Source organism: Oryx dammah, unplaced genomic scaffold (assembly GCF_014754425.2).
Source record: "Oryx dammah isolate SB20612 unplaced genomic scaffold, SCBI_Odam_1.1 HiC_scaffold_5, whole genome shotgun sequence".
Taxonomy (NCBI): Eukaryota; Metazoa; Chordata; class Mammalia; order Artiodactyla; family Bovidae; genus Oryx; species Oryx dammah.
In genome coordinates this window covers 76689419-76706765 of record NW_024070189.1, presented here as the reverse complement: position 1 = coordinate 76706765, position 17347 = coordinate 76689419, and the positions used below count along the sequence as shown (strand labels likewise).

The following is a 17347-nucleotide window of genomic DNA, read 5'->3' as shown; positions in this document are numbered from 1 at the left end:
AACAGGTTTTCTTGAGAGTCTCTCACAAAATACTCATCTAAGGGTTGAGTGTAATCCTTTCCAAAGACCTCAGAGGACCAGTGCTATGTCTTCCACTCTCTAGAGCATCACAGACATCCATAGTCAATAATACTCTACTGAATATTTAAAAGTAGCTAGGAGAAGGGGTCTTGTAAGTTCCCACCACAAGAAATAACTGTGTGCTGACAGACGTTACCTAGACTTATTGCAGTAATTATTTTGCAATGTACACAGATATCAAATCATTATATTGTACACCTGAAATTAACATAATTTTATCAATTATATTCCAATTTTTAAAAAAGAATAATTTGTGGGAGCTGCACACTACTTACTGGTGATAGCAATGATCATAAATACAGGCTCCAGCTGATGAGTTGCAAGTAAGGATGAGAACTTTGGGGGCCCTCAATAAGCCCTTGTTGATGAGAACACTGTTTTTGCTCCAGTATAATTGCCTAGTCATTTTTACATACAATGATGGAAGTTCTCAGCAGACCTCTGAGTAGGACTGAGGACTCATTAGATATGATTAATGACATATATATATACATACACATAAATTATATATATACACATATATGTATATATATATACATAAATTATCTTCTTTTCGAGCAGAATTTCAAGAAGACAATTTAGAGAACATCCTTATTGATAAAATAATTATTCTTTTTTTTTCTTTTCCAGCAATGTCCTCAGTACTTTAAAACTAACTTCAGATAGCATAACTAGAATATTCAAAAATAACCCTTGACAAGAAAGTTCTGATGAAAAATATATCAATTCTTCTTCAGAGTTTAGGGAATAGAAAACACAATTTTATACCACAAAATATTTAAAATTTTAGTATTCCAGAAGTTCTGAATTTGTATGACAAAAGCTTTCCTATGACCAAAGAAAACTTATCTTCCAGTAATGAAAAGCAAATCAAATGAGCAACTACGAATAATACAAACAACACATTTATTTAGAAAAATAAACTGAAAATGCTGTTTGTGTAGTACATTTCCCCATGAGGCATAGATAAATGGCTATAAAAATCTCTTATATGTCAAATACAAATTACAAATGATTTTGTTAAGTAAGAGAACAAATAGATGTTCAACACAGATGTTTAGTGTACAGTTCACTGTATTTGACTTCTTTGCTGTTAATGATATAAAATGATCCTCACTAAAAAAAAGAACAGAAAAACAATTTTTGATCCCTTTTTCATTCATTCGACCACCCTGATGCTTTTTCATTATGATTCTGCAGTTGTTCTTTAATCTGAGACAAGTCCATTTTTTTATAACTGATTTTTTTAATAGAAGAATGAGAAATCAATGCCTGGAGAATTCTTACACGTTTCCTTTTTGGACTCCTGCAAGAAACTGTTGGTTGTGGTCTCAAAACTCATGGGACCATCTGTGCAAATAACAGCACACATCATTACCCTGAATGGAAGTGACAGTGCAAATAGTAGAAGTGCATTGAGAAGTAATCAGTAAGAACTGACCTCCCCTCTCTCAACCAGTATGGAGTGAAGGATCGAATACAGAAACTTTTCAAGCAATTGACAATACTCTTACACCATTATGGCTTTGAAGGTGTACACAAGATGAAAAATGTCCTCTCTCTTTGCAAACAGCAACATTCTGTCCTTATACTGTTCATTGCGGCAATATTCCTCTGTTCAGTTTTTGTTGTATATTTTTGTTTTTGTTTTGTTTACATATTTTGAAATGCTGAGTAGTTCTAGCTATAGATACCTATTTCTATACGTTCACCTTCCCAAATGATACATCAATTTATAATTTACTGGCTTAATTACTAAATATAAATTTTGGGAGGTTCACATCTGGGGATAATTTCAATGATAAAGTGAGATGAATTTTGTTTGTTTGCTTTTTGGTTTTTTTGTAGGCTTGCTTATTTAGTCTTTTTCATTTCATTTTTTTTTTAATCTTCTTGGTAATTTCTGAGTGAAGACATTTAAGGCTGTGGCTTTTTTTTTTTTGCCCCCAGGGCTCTGCTCATGGCTGTCAGACTAGAGGCAGATAGTTTTAAGCAGACCTTATCAGTGTTCATTTGTGCTCCAAGTTGAGGGGTTTGCTGCTCCAAGATGGACAGTTTTCTGGTTATTCCAAAATTAGATCTGGCCTCAAGAAGTTATAATGATGAATCTGAAGTGAGAAAAATGAACTGACATGCCTCCAAATAAAGGTGTTCCTTCCAACCTGAAGGAGCTGTCAGAAAAAAGAAAACAAAAGACAAAATATCAGTTTAAATAGCAAGTATAGTTTAATAAAGCATATAAAAATTATTTAAAATGAAGAAATAATTTGTTAGTAGTATGTAATTTAAAGTTCTTTGAATTAATTATTAAGGATTGTACTTTAAAAGTATAATCACATTTTGAACATATATTCCATTTAAATTTTATATATAAAAACAATATTTGATAACAGTCATCAAAATTTAGTAGCAGCATGTTTATATTTCAATTAAAAGATCTTCTCTTACCTCTGACAGTTTTTAAAACTTAGGATAAATTTGTCCACTTGTACCAAGTTCTCAAAATAGTTCATAAATTTTAAGACAATAAACTTTTCAACATGCATCACCCCCAAAAAAGAGTTAATCAAGAAACCAGACCTATTAAGGTAGAGCCTTCATTTTCAATTACCAAACAGTATTTTCCAAACATTTTGCCTAATGTAATGTTTCATTGCAATTTATATAGCCTAAATATATTATCAAACTGCCAAAAGACACCCTTTTTCTTGATATACCACAACTGCCCAAGAACTAGCCTTTCTTTAGAATCTATGGTACTTTCAAATTAGCACCTTAAAATAACGTATATCCACATTTGTAATTAATGAATAAATTTTTCTGAAAACACTGGAAAATAAAACCTAGCCATAAGTTTCACCCTGCCCTCCTGACATCAAACAGGCTTAGCACCACTAATGTCGAGCAAGTATGGTCTTCTCTTTACATTATGATGTAATAGAGAATATTTCTGCAATAATTTATTATACTAGACCCCAAAAGTTATTAAAATAAATCTTGGGCCATAATTGAATAGCAAATTATTAGAAATCTCAAAGACACAGAGCAATGGTTTTAAGTGTATTTTTAATCCCTTAAATCCATCTGAGAACCCCCTGTTTTAAACCTTTTCATTTGAGGGTAGGTGAGGCCCAAGTTCAAGATATTTTCTCCAATACACAGACATACATATAGACAACAGCATAAATCTTTTAGTCCTTCTGTGAGAGACCCTTAATTATTACCATTCTATTGGATGAATTAGAATTATTTTCATTTTTACTCTCAACTACCAAGATACAGTCCCACAATGAAATAATTTAAATAATCAAAATAAAAAAATAATGCTCTCACTCAACTCTAAGATTAAAACTAAAGAAGTCACCCAACATAATTAGTAAATGTGTGTTGAGGACTTAATCTGGCTCATCATTAAAGATGTTTTATGAAAGAGAAGTCTTAGAAAGACAAGCTTTTGTCATGTAGTTGTTTAAGATGATGCGAGACTGTATCAGTACAGAGGAGTGGAGAAGGCTGGACTGAACTGGCCTAACCTGTACTCAGTGCAACATGGCTTGTATCTGCCTGTGTCATTTTGTATCACCTAGAAATATAAATCCTTTATATATATTTTTCTTTTGCTTATATAGAGGCAACTGGCATTCAAATAATTACTAATGTATTAGCAACAGTTCTACAATAATTAAACTTTCAGTTTTACTATTAAAAGTATGCAAAATACACAAAGGTGACTTTCTACAAATATATAGGAACATAATTCATGTACTTTGGACCAAGACAAAAGTCAATGTACCAATTATATTTTCAGGGCTCTGTGATATTGGAGAAGGAAATGGCACCCCACTCCAGTACTCTTGCCTGGAAAATCCCATGGACGGAGGAGCCTGGTAGTTTGCAGTCCATGGGGTCGCAAAGAGTCGGACATGACTGAGCGACTTCCCTTTCACTTTTCACTTTCATGCATTGGAGAAGGCAATGGCATCCCACTCCAGTGTTCTTGCCTGAAGAATCCCAGGGATGGGAGAGCCCGGTGGGCTGCCGTCTATGGGGTCACACAGAGTCGGACACAACTCTGTGATATAGAACTCCTTAGTAGGCTATATCATTATTTATTACAACTTATTGAAACTGGTAAAACAATCTATCATTCATTTTAAAATATGTATTCACCATCCATTGTATATCAAATATGTTCTAGGAATCAGAGATACAAAAATGTAATCTCCTGCCCTCAAAAAGATTAGTACCAGAAGATAATAGTCATAGTAAAAGAAGAGTTGTGCCATAAAAATATATTTAAAATAATGAGTGGGAGCATGTGAGTAGAAGCGTACAGAAAAAGGCATTTGAACTGAGACTTGATGGATGGGTTGGAGTTTGCAAGTGATACGTTGCTATTTATTATGAAATGTAAGTATTGCAGGTGGAGAGAACCACATGGGCAACGGTGCAGAAGCAGGGGAGAGTGTAGTACCTTTAATATTGTATAGCATAGAAGTGGAGGGAGAAAATATGAGGCTAGCAGGGGCCTAAAATGTCTTTTTATTCCATGTGAAAATATTTAGATTTTTATCTTAAATGTAATAGGAACGACTGGAGAATTCTGATGAGAAGAGTGCCTGGAGGAAATGTGGAGCGTACAATGCAAGGGAGGAGGGATGCCTATGGCAGACATTCACAGAGAAGCAATGGCAAAGCCATCAGCTGAAAGCAACAACTAATAATTCCAGTTGCAGATGCTTTTTTAGTGGCAAACTCAAGAGAGAAAAATAACTCATTCTTTCTTACTTCATTGGGACAGGGTTTCATTCATTTTCTACCTATTTATGACAAGAGCAAACATTATGAAACTTTCCTTGTTCCACTAAGTTTTTCATGGAAGCAGATACTGCCTCTAAGCCCTAAGTGATCATACATTTAAAGTAGAGAATAAAATCTTCTATTCAATAACTAGTACATGTCTAAGTCCTCGATTAGATTATAAGATTGGGTATTAAGGAATACATTTAAGTCTTGATGAGTTTTGAAGATGCATTGCCAATATCCAGGCCTTTCACTGTATAATATTAGATATCAATTCAATCTGTTAATCTCAGACTCAGATATTTCCTCCCACTAAAGAAAACCCCAAATAACATTTTGTGTATAATTTCCCAATTAAAATTTTTCATTAATTTTCATTATTACAGGTCTTAAAATACAAACATTTTTAAATCTTAGCATTCTCTTTTTTTATGTTTACTTCAAATACAGAAACATGTAATACAACATCACAATTACACAAGTTAAATAAATTTACTCAGCAGTGAAATATGAAACATAAATAACATATACCAAAATTTTGTATAATCAATAAATTGAAGTGCTCATGGAAATGCTTTCTGATCCATTCTTCAGCTTGGTGGGTTAATTGCTTCATTCTTTTTAAAATTTTTAGGCTGAGTCATTAAATGTCAAGTTACTTTATGTAAGTAGCATCTTAAGTGACTGAGAACATTTCTACACAGCAAGAACAACAAATTTTAAAATGTCAATGACAGCAAATAATGCTAAGGAAAAATTGAAAATATTACAAAAATTTTGTCCAAAAAGAAGTATCTCATGATTCTATATCTATGTGAAACTTGTAATTTTTACGATTCTTTCCTTTATATTTCTTAAATATATATACATAAATTTTATATAAATATGTACCATTCTAAAATATATTTTATAAAATAAATAAGCATTTATATATAAATATATATTGTGTACACATGTATATAATTTAAAATATTTTAAACTGTGGGATAATGTGTCATGTTTCATGAGTCTGCTTAATTTTAAGAGGTAGTAACTATGAAGAAATCAAAGTCATTTCAATAAAATCTGTCTTATTTCCCCCAAACTGTTAAACTGATAGCAACAAGATAAAGTCAAATAAAAATGTATGAAGTACCTATTCTACAGAAGATATTAGGCCAAGCATGGAAAATTGAGGATAAAAACTTAGATTTCTCTTATATCTAAACACAGAGCTAAATACTTTCATATAGTATTTAATCATTATATCAAGCTATGAAATAGATAGCAGTGGTTTAATTGCTAAGTCACAACTCCATGGACTGTAGGCCTGCTAGGCTCCTCTGCTCACGGAATTCTCTAGGTGAGAATACTAGAGTGGGTTGACATTTCCTTCTCCAAGGGATCTTCTGGACCCAGGGACTGAACCCATATCGCCTGCATTGCAGGCAGATTCTTTACCTCTGAGTCAGCAGGGAAGCCCCTAACAAAGTAAATGTTCTAACCAATTTCCAAGTATGGACATTCTGGCTCTGGTGAGACTAAATCAGGGTCAGCACTACAACCTGAAGCCAAATTCACTATCCCCACACCATTTGACACTATCACTATAGAGATGACTATTTGTAAAACAGAGTAGGATCCACATAGACTGAAATATTTGCTATCTGACCCTGTATAGAAAAACTTTGTCCATCCTGGTTGAATCTATCTAACTTGTTTGTTGTAGTATTACTTATGAATCTAACTTCATATTTTCTAAATGGATTGCCAACTATTTTAACTATGGTTACTGAATTATCTAAATCTTATTGTATTTTGCTATGCTATTGTTATCATTAAACAATTCACATACATACATGATGTATTTCTGGGCACTAGTCATCTCCAGTATACATTTCAGGTTCAGATGTCTTTTACTTTTAAATTTCTTTTCAAATTCTATGGGTTAGCATGGGATTTATAAACGAATTGGGACAAGATTGACATCTTTATTATAATATTAAAGTATTAATATGAGGAACTTATTGGATCATCACAACAATTTAGACTTCCATTTTAGGTTGCTCAGTACTATTTTCCTCATAGGTATCTTTAACATTTGTCAAATTTATTCCTAGATAGTATATAGCTGTTGTTTCGATTTTGATAGAATATCTTAAATCATATTTTGTGTTAATTACTGGTATAGAAGACTATGTTGAATTTTAAAATATCCTTATATCTAGCTAATTTAATTACTTTCTCTTATTGGTACTAATACATGAAGTGAAGTGAAGTGAAAGTCACTCAGTCATTTCCAACTCTTTGCAACCCCATAGACTATACAGTTCATGGAATTCTCCAGGCCAGAATACTGGAGTGGGTAGCAGTTCCTTTCTCCAGGAGATCTTCTCAACCCAGGAATGGAACCCAGGTCTCCCACATTACAGGTGGATTCTTTACCAGCAGAGCCACCAGAGAAGCTAATAGGTTTTCACCAATTCTCTTGGATTATCAAGATACGTAATCATATCATCTATAAATACTGTTTCATTTTTTTTCAAAGGTTAGACCTTTTGTGGTTTTTGTTTTTGTCGTTTTTCACTTGTTTAGTATCTCTAGTAAAATGTTAAAACAGTGTCAGTGATAGAAGTAGTTCATAAAATTTTTTTATTACTATGCCTATAATATGGGAAAGTCTTGACTGCATTTTTGTTTTCTTCTCTTGTTATTGTTTTTTTTAATGTTTCTTGAGGTTTTTGGTTATTTATATTTTTCTATAAAATTAACTGTTCTACCTACACTGAAACATAGAAACCCTCTAAGTGCTTTTCCTTCTGATTCCTAAAGTTCCTCATTTATTTTTTATTCCTCATCTTCAATGGCATGATAGACTGAGTAGCTGTGTGCCTAAAAATTCATACATTGAAACCTATTCCTCAATCTGATGTCATTTGGAGATGTGGCCTTTTGGAGGTGACTAAGTAATGAGGGCAGAACCCTCAGGAACGGGATTAGTACTCTTATAGAGAAGATGACAAAGAGCTCTCACCCATTCTGTCATTTAATAAGTACAGGGAGAAGTAACCAAGAATTGGGCTTTTACCAGCCTCTGAACCTGCAGGTACCTTGATCTTGGACTTCCTGGCCACCAGTTGTGAGTAATAAATGTTTGTTGTTTAAGCCACCCAGTCTAGTATTTTTGTTAACCCCAGTCCTAACATTTTAGACATTTGGCAAAAAGAATTATTTTGACATTCTTTTCAAAATAAAACAAATTATTTTAAATCAAATATTCTTTCATAGTTTGATAATTTTTGTTAATTTTGTTTTTATCTTTATTAGTTTTTCTTATCTACTTTTCTTGAGAAGATTTTATTATTCTTTTTTCAGTTTTCTGAGTTACACTATAGCTGTCATTTTGAATTTTATTGCATTGTAAGTCAGAGAATAAGGCCTGTTTGGTAATTCAAATTCCTAATATTTGTGTTTTCTAATATGAATGGAGGGATGGCAAAATATTTTCTCCTTCTTTATGAAAAGAAATATGACCTTGAGAGAACGTTCTAGCTTAGTTTCCATGGAAACCTATATCAGCTGTATTATCAGGCTACATTGCTTATCATAAAAATAAGCCCTTATTTGTAAACTGAATCTGGTCTGGGGGTACTGTAGATGACTATAAATACCTTGTGGAATTTGAGTGAGGTACATTTTTGTAACTGGTGATATTTTTTGCTTATGGGCTATTATAAAAGATACCAATTCCCATTTGGGACACGGGAAATGTTAGAGTAGGTCTCATCCTTACCTATGATCTCATATTTATACCTGAGCTGTCATTTCACAGTGCTGGAGAAAGACTTTAGCCCTAGACACTTGTGGGAACTGTCATGTTAAAGAATCACCTGATTGTGCCCAACTGATTCACTTTGTTTATTGCATTATATCCTTCTAATGAAACCATTGTTAAGTGTGGCCTATTAGGGTCATGTGAGACTGACTGTCCAGTTGAGCCTAAAATCAGTAGTGAGCATTGCACACATGGAGGTTCTTTTTCATCCATGCATTATTAAAAATGTAATTGGCTTCAATATTCTGTGATGTATAGAAGGCTTAAGGGAAAACTGTGTACCCCCTGCATCTTGTGCTATACTCTGAAGATATAACTAACACCTGAGTCCCCTCTGGATGATGCCAGAGTTGTCTTAGTCATGATATGCCTACAATAACAAAGTCTGATGCAAGTGAGAATTTTGAATGAGATTAAATAACACTCTTTCAGAGAGAATTAATAAAAATGAACAAGCCACTATAGCAAAAGAAGTTGGACAGAGTTTGTTTTTTTTTTAATATGTGTGCAAAAAAAAATGTTTCAAAACTCTTAATGAATCCACCACAATGTATGGCAAAACCAATACAGTATTGTAAAGTAAAATAAAGTAAAAAAAAAAAACCTTTTAATGATAAGAATTCTGAGGCAATCTTTTTCTCAAAAGATACGTAAGCAATGTGTTACCTGTTTAAAAGAAAATGTAAATGAAGCATTCTTATCTTCTAGATAAGAAGACCTAGGTGGACTTTAAAAAACAACATGTATTATTTCCTCTCACTCATGTAGTATGCTTTATATTCTGCCCATGTATTGGGTCCAAGTTATAAAAAGTTGAATTGTTTTAGTTATTGCACAGATACACATATAACTTGGTCTAAAACAATTAAATTAGGAAAAGCCAGTTATGGATGTACTTCATTATCATGTTTACATTCCATTAAACATCTAGCTAGTTTGGCATAACATTTTATTTCATGCTTCACAAACTATGAATACTGAGAAAATTACCTTGAAAATGTTTATTCTGATATGAAGAAAATCATACTGCTAATTCCAGCATCATGTTTTACGTTGGCACAACTAATTTCTTCTTATGAATTGTCTATGACATTTTCTAAAATATGTGTGATTCTCTGATAGCTGCCCTGTTTTTCATATCCCAGAGCAGTGCAGATACTAAGAAATCTGTAATTCCAAGAGCAGGACACACTGAACAAACTAGGTCATGCTGGACTTACTGCGGATATTTACTAAGTACATATGTCCCTGACAAAGCAACAGTTTAAAGAGGCGATATTCAAGCCTTTAGGACCAGATGTCATTTTCTAAAATACCTGGTACCCTAAAATATCATGCACCTCAGAATTTCCCTTCTCATTTGAGCTAGTGTGTCAGACATGACATTCAATAATACTATTTCCAAATTACTAAGTCTAGTTCCAAAATATGCAGAGTCCAGTGAAAAATAGAATGAATGTCCCTTGTGCAAAAAGCAAGAACAAAAGCTCTGTCCTCTCCTCCCTAGTCTTTCTCTCTTTTGTGTGCTATATAATGTCCTGCTCTTCTGAGATAGGTTGAATGCAGACTCGCACAAGCTTTGGCCTGCAAATCAGAGCACATCACACGGCTGCCAGTGTTGTGGTCTCCACCAAGCCAAAGGGCGGCAATGATCTTGGCATGTGGGGGGCAGTGGGTAGCCTGGAGCTCATCCTGGTGAGTGGTGAATGTAGAACCACACCTGAGGGAAAGCTTCCAGCCCCAGAACATTCTCTATTATCCTATCAGACTTTACTTATGCAACACCAATTCAAAGATAAAAATTACAAGAGAACGACCGCAAAGCATTTAACCCCAAGCTTAAGGCGGTTTGTGGGCACATTGCGGGGGCGGGATGCTTCTGAAGCCAGGGCCCTATGCAATTGCAATGGTCACACATCCATGACTGAAAGTTGTCCCAAGTAGACTGTTTCACTGACCCCACTCCAAGCTGAAGGAGTTAAGCTTTGAAATTCAGAATAGCCCCGAGCACACGTCTAGCTTTGTCTATTACTATGTTCTGTTATCTTTGGTTTTTTTCTTCAAAAGCAACTACATAAGAACAACACACATACCTATATAAGGATTTACATAAAATAAGCTTATTTACATAAATAAGCTAAAGAAATACCTTAAAATGTTTACATGACATGGCAACATCTTAGTAAATGGTCACTTTATTGTAAGTAAATTATTAGTGCCCACTTGCTAAGATTTTTTTTTTCATAGAAAAATACAATCTTTATCTAGTGTGTAAACTAGCCATACAAATGTTACCTTCTGAAATAACGACATACTTTGTAAAATTCATGTATAATATATAGTGTTAATGAAAATCACTCAGTCGTGTCCGACTCTTTGCAACCCCATCAACTGTAGCCTGCCAGGCTCCTCTGTCCATGGAATTCTACAGGCAAGAATACTGGAGTGAGTAGCCTTTCCCTTCTCCAGGGGATCTTTCCAACCCAAGGATCAAACCCAGGTCTCCCACATCATAGGCAGATTCTTTACCAGCTGAGCCACCAGAGAAGCCCAAGAATACTGGAGTTTGGTAGCCTATCCCTTCTCCAGTGTATCTTCCTAACCCACAAATTGAACCAGGGTCTCCTGAATTGCAGGCGGATTCTTTACCAGATGAGCTACCACAAGAGCCCATAATACATAAGTGCTGGACAACTGAATATAGGGAAATTCTCTAAGAAAATTAGCAATAAATATAAATAAAAATATAGAAGTGTTCCTATCCATAGAATATCTGCACCGCACAGCAGAGAACACTTTGTTATTATCTTAAACTGTAGCTTTCTTTTTTTCACATGTGTTTATCTATGTAGAATCCTATCAGTTTGAAAAGAATGTTTTTCAATTATTTTACCAATTAATTTAATTCAGTTGAAATCAGTTTTATGACATAGTTTTTAATAATGATGAAAATTATGTGTTCTGAAAGATATTATTTATAATAGTGAAGTTACTATAATGTGGTAATGCTTTAAGATATTAATGAGATATTTATAATTATTTCAATATATGTATATCATAAAAGACTTTCAAAAATATATCTTAAAAGCTTACCTTAGAATGTGGATATTTTTGTCAACCTTTTGAAAAAAATTTTATTATTTCTACATAAATGATACAATTAAATGTCATAATTAAAGTCTTCCTTAGGAAAAGAGTAAATTGTGTGGAGAAAAAGTACTTTCATTTCATCCTTTCAGTCGAACATGGAAGTATTACCTTGAAGAATACTTTCTACAAATATTTTTCCTCTGCTCATTATGGGCGCAAATGAATCACTAGATTACTCAAGATTACCACCAACTTGACTAATGCTAAACTCTGCATGGGTTGATCAACTAGCAAATTCTTGCAAATTATAAACACAGTGCCTGGTATGATGTTATGGTTTTGGAGTCTGAGGATCATAATTAAGTTCCATACCACAGTACTTTTAAGGACAGGAAAGATTTTGAGACACAATTTCCTCATCAGTCAAAAAAAAATAATTGCATAGCATGATTTCATTTCTTTTCAATAATGCCATTTGCAACAGCATTAATAGGCCTAGAGATTATCATATTAAGTGAAGAAACTCAGACAGGCAAAGACATATATCACATAGTATCAGTATCACTTATACGTGGTGTGTGGGTTAGTCTCTCAGTCGTGTCTGACTATTTGTGACCCCATGGACTGTAGCCTGCCAGGCTCCTCTGTCCATGGAATTCTCCAAGCAAGAATACTGGAGTGGGGTGCCATTTCCTTCTCCAACTCATATGTGGAATCTAATTTAAAAAGTGATACAAATGAAGTTATTGACAAAGCAGTTACAGATATTGCAAACAAATTTATGGCTACCAGGTGGGAAACGTGGAGGGGAGGAATAAATCAGGAAGTTGGGATTAACAAACACAAAATACTATATACTTATATGAAAGTCAAGTGAAAGTGAAGTCACTCAGTTATATATCTAATATGTAATTACTTACAAGACTATATATGAGATAGATAACCAACAAGGACCTACTATAGCACAGGGAACTCTACTCAATATTCTGTAATAATCTATATAGATAAAAAATCTGAAAAAGTATAATATAAGTATATATATGACTGAATCATGTTGTACAGCAAAACTAACACAATATTGTAAATCAACCATATTTTAATACATTTAAAAAAAAAGGAATAGACATTAACATGTACCTCCCAGAGCTGATGAAGAAAATACATGAGAATGTAGGTAAAAATGATTTTACAACATTGACATATTTCCTTTCATAAAAAGAATCATTGGACAAATATACTTTGGGGGAGATAATTCCACAGGAGACTTGCCATCATCTGGTGCTCCACCTCCCACAGCTGGAGGAGGCCACAGTAGTGGATTTCGAAGGAAATAAAACCAGAGTCAAAACAACCATCCTTCTGCTCTTATTAACAACATTGGCCATTTTTGCACTCAAAGTGTTATAAATGTTTTCTAATATGTAATTACTTTAGGGCAATAAAGTGCATGGTGAAAAAATACAGAGGTGTAAACAAACACTCAAAGGAAGCAATATAGAAAAAACAGTCAGCAATACACTTGGTCTTTTTCTGTGAACACAGAAAAGCACACTAAATATGATATTTACTTCTTAATCTGAGGAAGTGGAGGCGGGTGGGGCGTGTGGAATTTAACTCTAAAACCTGGATGTTTACTTACCCTGGCTCCCCTTGATCCTCACTAATGGTGTTCAGAGGACAATGTTGTTTTTGTGTTTATATTGTTTTATTTTGTTTTTAAAAATTCTCTGCTTTCATAATGTTTTCATTAGCCTAGGCTAAACAGGCATGTCACTCCTGCTAATGATTTTGAATTGTTTTCTTTAAAGCCAAGAAGGTTTTTAAACCCCCTTCTTCCTAAATCCCTTTTTTCCTGCCCCTCCTTTTAATTTCCCTTTTTTATTCACTGACTTGCTGCTTAAAGAAACAGTTGCTGCCAGATTGGAGAGCACTGTGAAATGAATGGCTGTGGTATTTATCCCTTCTTTTGGCAAAACTCCTTTGTGTAAGTGCATTAAAGCCTGCTGAAACTAATGTTAACAACACGTGCACATTTCACTGAGTTTCCCTGGAAATGAGGCATGCTGGAGGAATGGCATGATTTTTTCATGATGGAACGAAAGTATCTTCAATCAAAACAAAATTAAAATGCTAACACTGTTCCCTCCTCCTTGCTTAAACATTATGTCAAACCGCATTTGTTTCAGGTTTTTAATTTATTACATGAAACAAATGATACCAATACTTCCCCCTCTAATATCTGCTGATGTTTTTCAACAATTAAGTTCTCCAGACAAGCAGTAAAATGCTGCTCTCATTTTTATGATAGAGCAGTTCTTTCTTCTGGCTTTTAAATAAATGATAGGATACCGTCTGTGAAACAGCAAGTGGGACTTTATGGGTTGCATTTTTATTAACCTCATATAATCAGTTAACTAGTCTTTCTTCCCCAAGCACAGGTAGGGTTAGAAGTCAAGGTCAGGGAAGTTAGCCATTACAAATCTGCTAAAGAAAGTAATTTTATAGTCTGAACAGGAAATCAGAGATTCTCTTGAGTTACTAACATCTCTGAAGTTACTGGGATTCCCAGGTGGTACAGTGGTAAAGAACTCACCTGCCATTGTAGGAGACGCAAGAGATACAGGTTCAATCCCTGGGTCAGAAAGATACCCTTGAGAAGGAAATGGCCACCCACTCCAGTGTTCTTGCCTGGAGAAGTCCATGGACAGAGGAGCCTGGCAGGCTACAGTCCATGGAGTCACAAAGAGTCAGACACAACTGAGCATGCACTAGACTTGAAAAAAACATTTAGTTACCCATGCCCAGAGGTTACCTCTAGTCTCCATCTCCCTTTTTAAAACATTGTACTCAAAAGAAAATAAAAGTAAAGCAAACTAAAATATACTCTATTTAAATGTTATTTTTTGTCTTCAAAATGCTTTGCATTTTAGGCACACAGGACTGAATACTGTAAGCTCAAGAATGGGCAAAATGTCTTCCACCAACTATAATAAAATGGTATTTCTGGAAAGTTTTTGCAAATGCAGCATATGGAAGTTCTCTAAATTTTTTTTTTCTGCTCATCTTGAGAGGAGTAAGAGAATGTTACAAGTTTTTTAATTGGTAGTTATCTAGGATATTTTTCACTTAACCTGAGAAAAGGTCAATTTCCTATTACCTTTACTTCAATCTTGCTACCATTTGGAACTAGAAACTATGAGTATCCATATGTATACACACACATTACCAATAGAAAACAGATGATCCTTAGTAAATGAGACAAGTAACTGAACGACAAGCAGTCTTCACTGCCATTAAACTTGAAATTAATCAGAAAGAGGTCCCAGGTACCCTAACACTATTTGCCTTGATACTTCACAAATACAGTTCAATGACATATCTCTTTAATTCTAAAAGATGTAAACTATACTATCAAAGTATCACTAAAGTATTATATTTAGAATTCAATCATTCTTTCAATAATGACTAAACCAAAAATAGTCTCAGTATTTGGCTCTCAAGGCACTTTTGAAGTCTAATATATTCTATTCAAATATTCCCTCTTTCACCTCAGGAAAAATGTACAGACAGCATGTATGATTTCTGTACTTTCAATTCTGCATTGCCAGTGGAATTCTAACTTTAATAGAGGCCCAGAAGCCAGTGTGCTTCTGGATAAACCAGATTCAAGGGTGGAGATGGGTATAATTTTAAAAAGGCCTCACGGTATATACAATAAAATCTTAGAAGCTTGAGGCAATTTAGTGTGAATATAAACAACCCCGTACATTTCAACAGCCTCCAGGTTCATCTTTAATAAAATATGTGCAATGTTTAGTATCCTTGGCATTACTAACATTCTAGTCTGTATAATTATTTCTTCGGGGTCAGGAGGTTATGTTGTGCATTAGAGGCTATTTAGCATCATCCCTGGACTCAGGGTCATTCAATATTTTAAAACAAAAAGTTAAATGGTGTTACTTTGTTCATTCACCCAACTTAAAACTTGTGAACTCCCACCCTCTGCAATTAACTGCAATGAAGCTAGTGTATATTCTTTCATTAATAGCATTAAGAATTGTGGTTAAAAAGAGAGTAATACTTGTTCTACTTGAACAAGTAGCTAATATTACATAATACTTGTTTTTACATAGAACAATGTTCAGTACTACTCATAATAGTATTTTAGAGAGCTAAAACGAAAGTTACAGTTTTTAGAGCTGATAGTAAAATTTTTATTTCATCCCCTCCATGAATTCATCATCCCTCCATTATTTAGCCTGGCCAACAAAGACAGCGTTTGACTACGATGTTTCAGTACCAAGCAATGTCTTGAATTTTACATAGTATTGTCAGTCCCATTACAGAAACACTTATTGGAAATGTTCATAGGTGCATGAATGGCTCAAGGCCTTTGGAAAACAAAGGTGAAGTTATTAAAGAAAAGTTATGACCAACCTAGATAGCATATTGAAATGCAGAGACATTACTTTGCCAACAAAGGTCCTTTTGATGGCATCACTGACTCGATGGAGGTGAGTTTGAGTGAACTCCGGGAGTTGGTAATGGACAGGGAGGCCTGGCATGCTGCGATTCATGGGGTTGCAAAGAGTCGGACACGACTGAGCGACTGAACTGAACTGAATGCCTTAATACAGAATAGTTAGAGAATGTGCTGGGAAACGGCACTTGAAACAGTAGTGTGGCTCACTTGAGGGAAGAAAACTGCTGATTAATACACTAGAATTCTCTGACATTAAAAATAAATTTAGTAGTGACTGCAGCCATGAAATTAAAGATACTTGCTTCTGGGAAGAAAAGCTATGACAAACCTAGATGGCATATTAAAAAGCAGAGGCATTACTTTGCTGACATAGTTTCGTCTAGTCAAAGATATGGTTTTGCCAGTAGTCATGTACGAATGTGGGAGCTGGACCATAAGGAAATCTAAGTGCTGAAGAACTGGTGCTTTCAAACTGGTGTTGAAGAAGACTCTTGGAGTCCCTTGGACTGCAAGGAGATTAAACCAATCAGTCCTCAAGAAAATCAATTCTGAATATTCATTGGAAGGACTGATGCTGAAGCTGAAGCTCTAATACTTTGACCACCTGATACAAAGAGCTGACTGATTGGAAAAGACACTGATGCTGGGAAAGATTGAAGGCAGAAGGAAAAGGGGATAACAGAGGATGAGCTGGCTGGAATGCATCACCAACTCAATGGACATGAGTTTGAGCAAGCTCAAAGAGATGGTGATAGACAGGGAAGCCTGGCATGCTACAGTCCATGGGGTCACAAAAAGTTGGACACAACTCAGTGACTGAACAGCAAATCCTCTAGACAAATAAACGATATGGACTTACCCCTTAAAATAGGCAGATGTACACCTACGTAATCTTTCTCTTACAATTTCTAAATTCATAGACAGCCTTCTAATTTCATGATTTCTATATTCAAGAATTCCATTCTTTGCATGGAATTCATCTTGTACAACCCTTGATTTAGGGTTGTACAAATTTAATCATGGTAGGTTTTATTTTTAAAAGTCAAATATATACATATATTTGGAGATATATCTTT

At 34.4% G+C, this 17347-nt stretch overlaps 1 protein-coding gene across 3 annotated transcripts in view; it reads right to left on the bottom strand.

Moving 5' to 3' along the window:
- Positions 1-968: 968 nt before the first annotated feature.
- The window catches only part of PRR16 (proline rich 16), a 287644-nt gene continuing 271265 nt past the window's right edge, over positions 969-17347 (bottom strand). For 2 of the 3 annotated variants that reach the window (XM_040241701.1, XM_040241700.1), the window contains one exon: positions 971-2252. The gene's annotated coding sequence lies outside the window, so the exon portion shown is untranslated. Of the gene's footprint in view, positions 2253-17347 lie in introns of all 3 variants that reach the window. The other variant, XM_040241702.1, reaches the window with a different exon arrangement.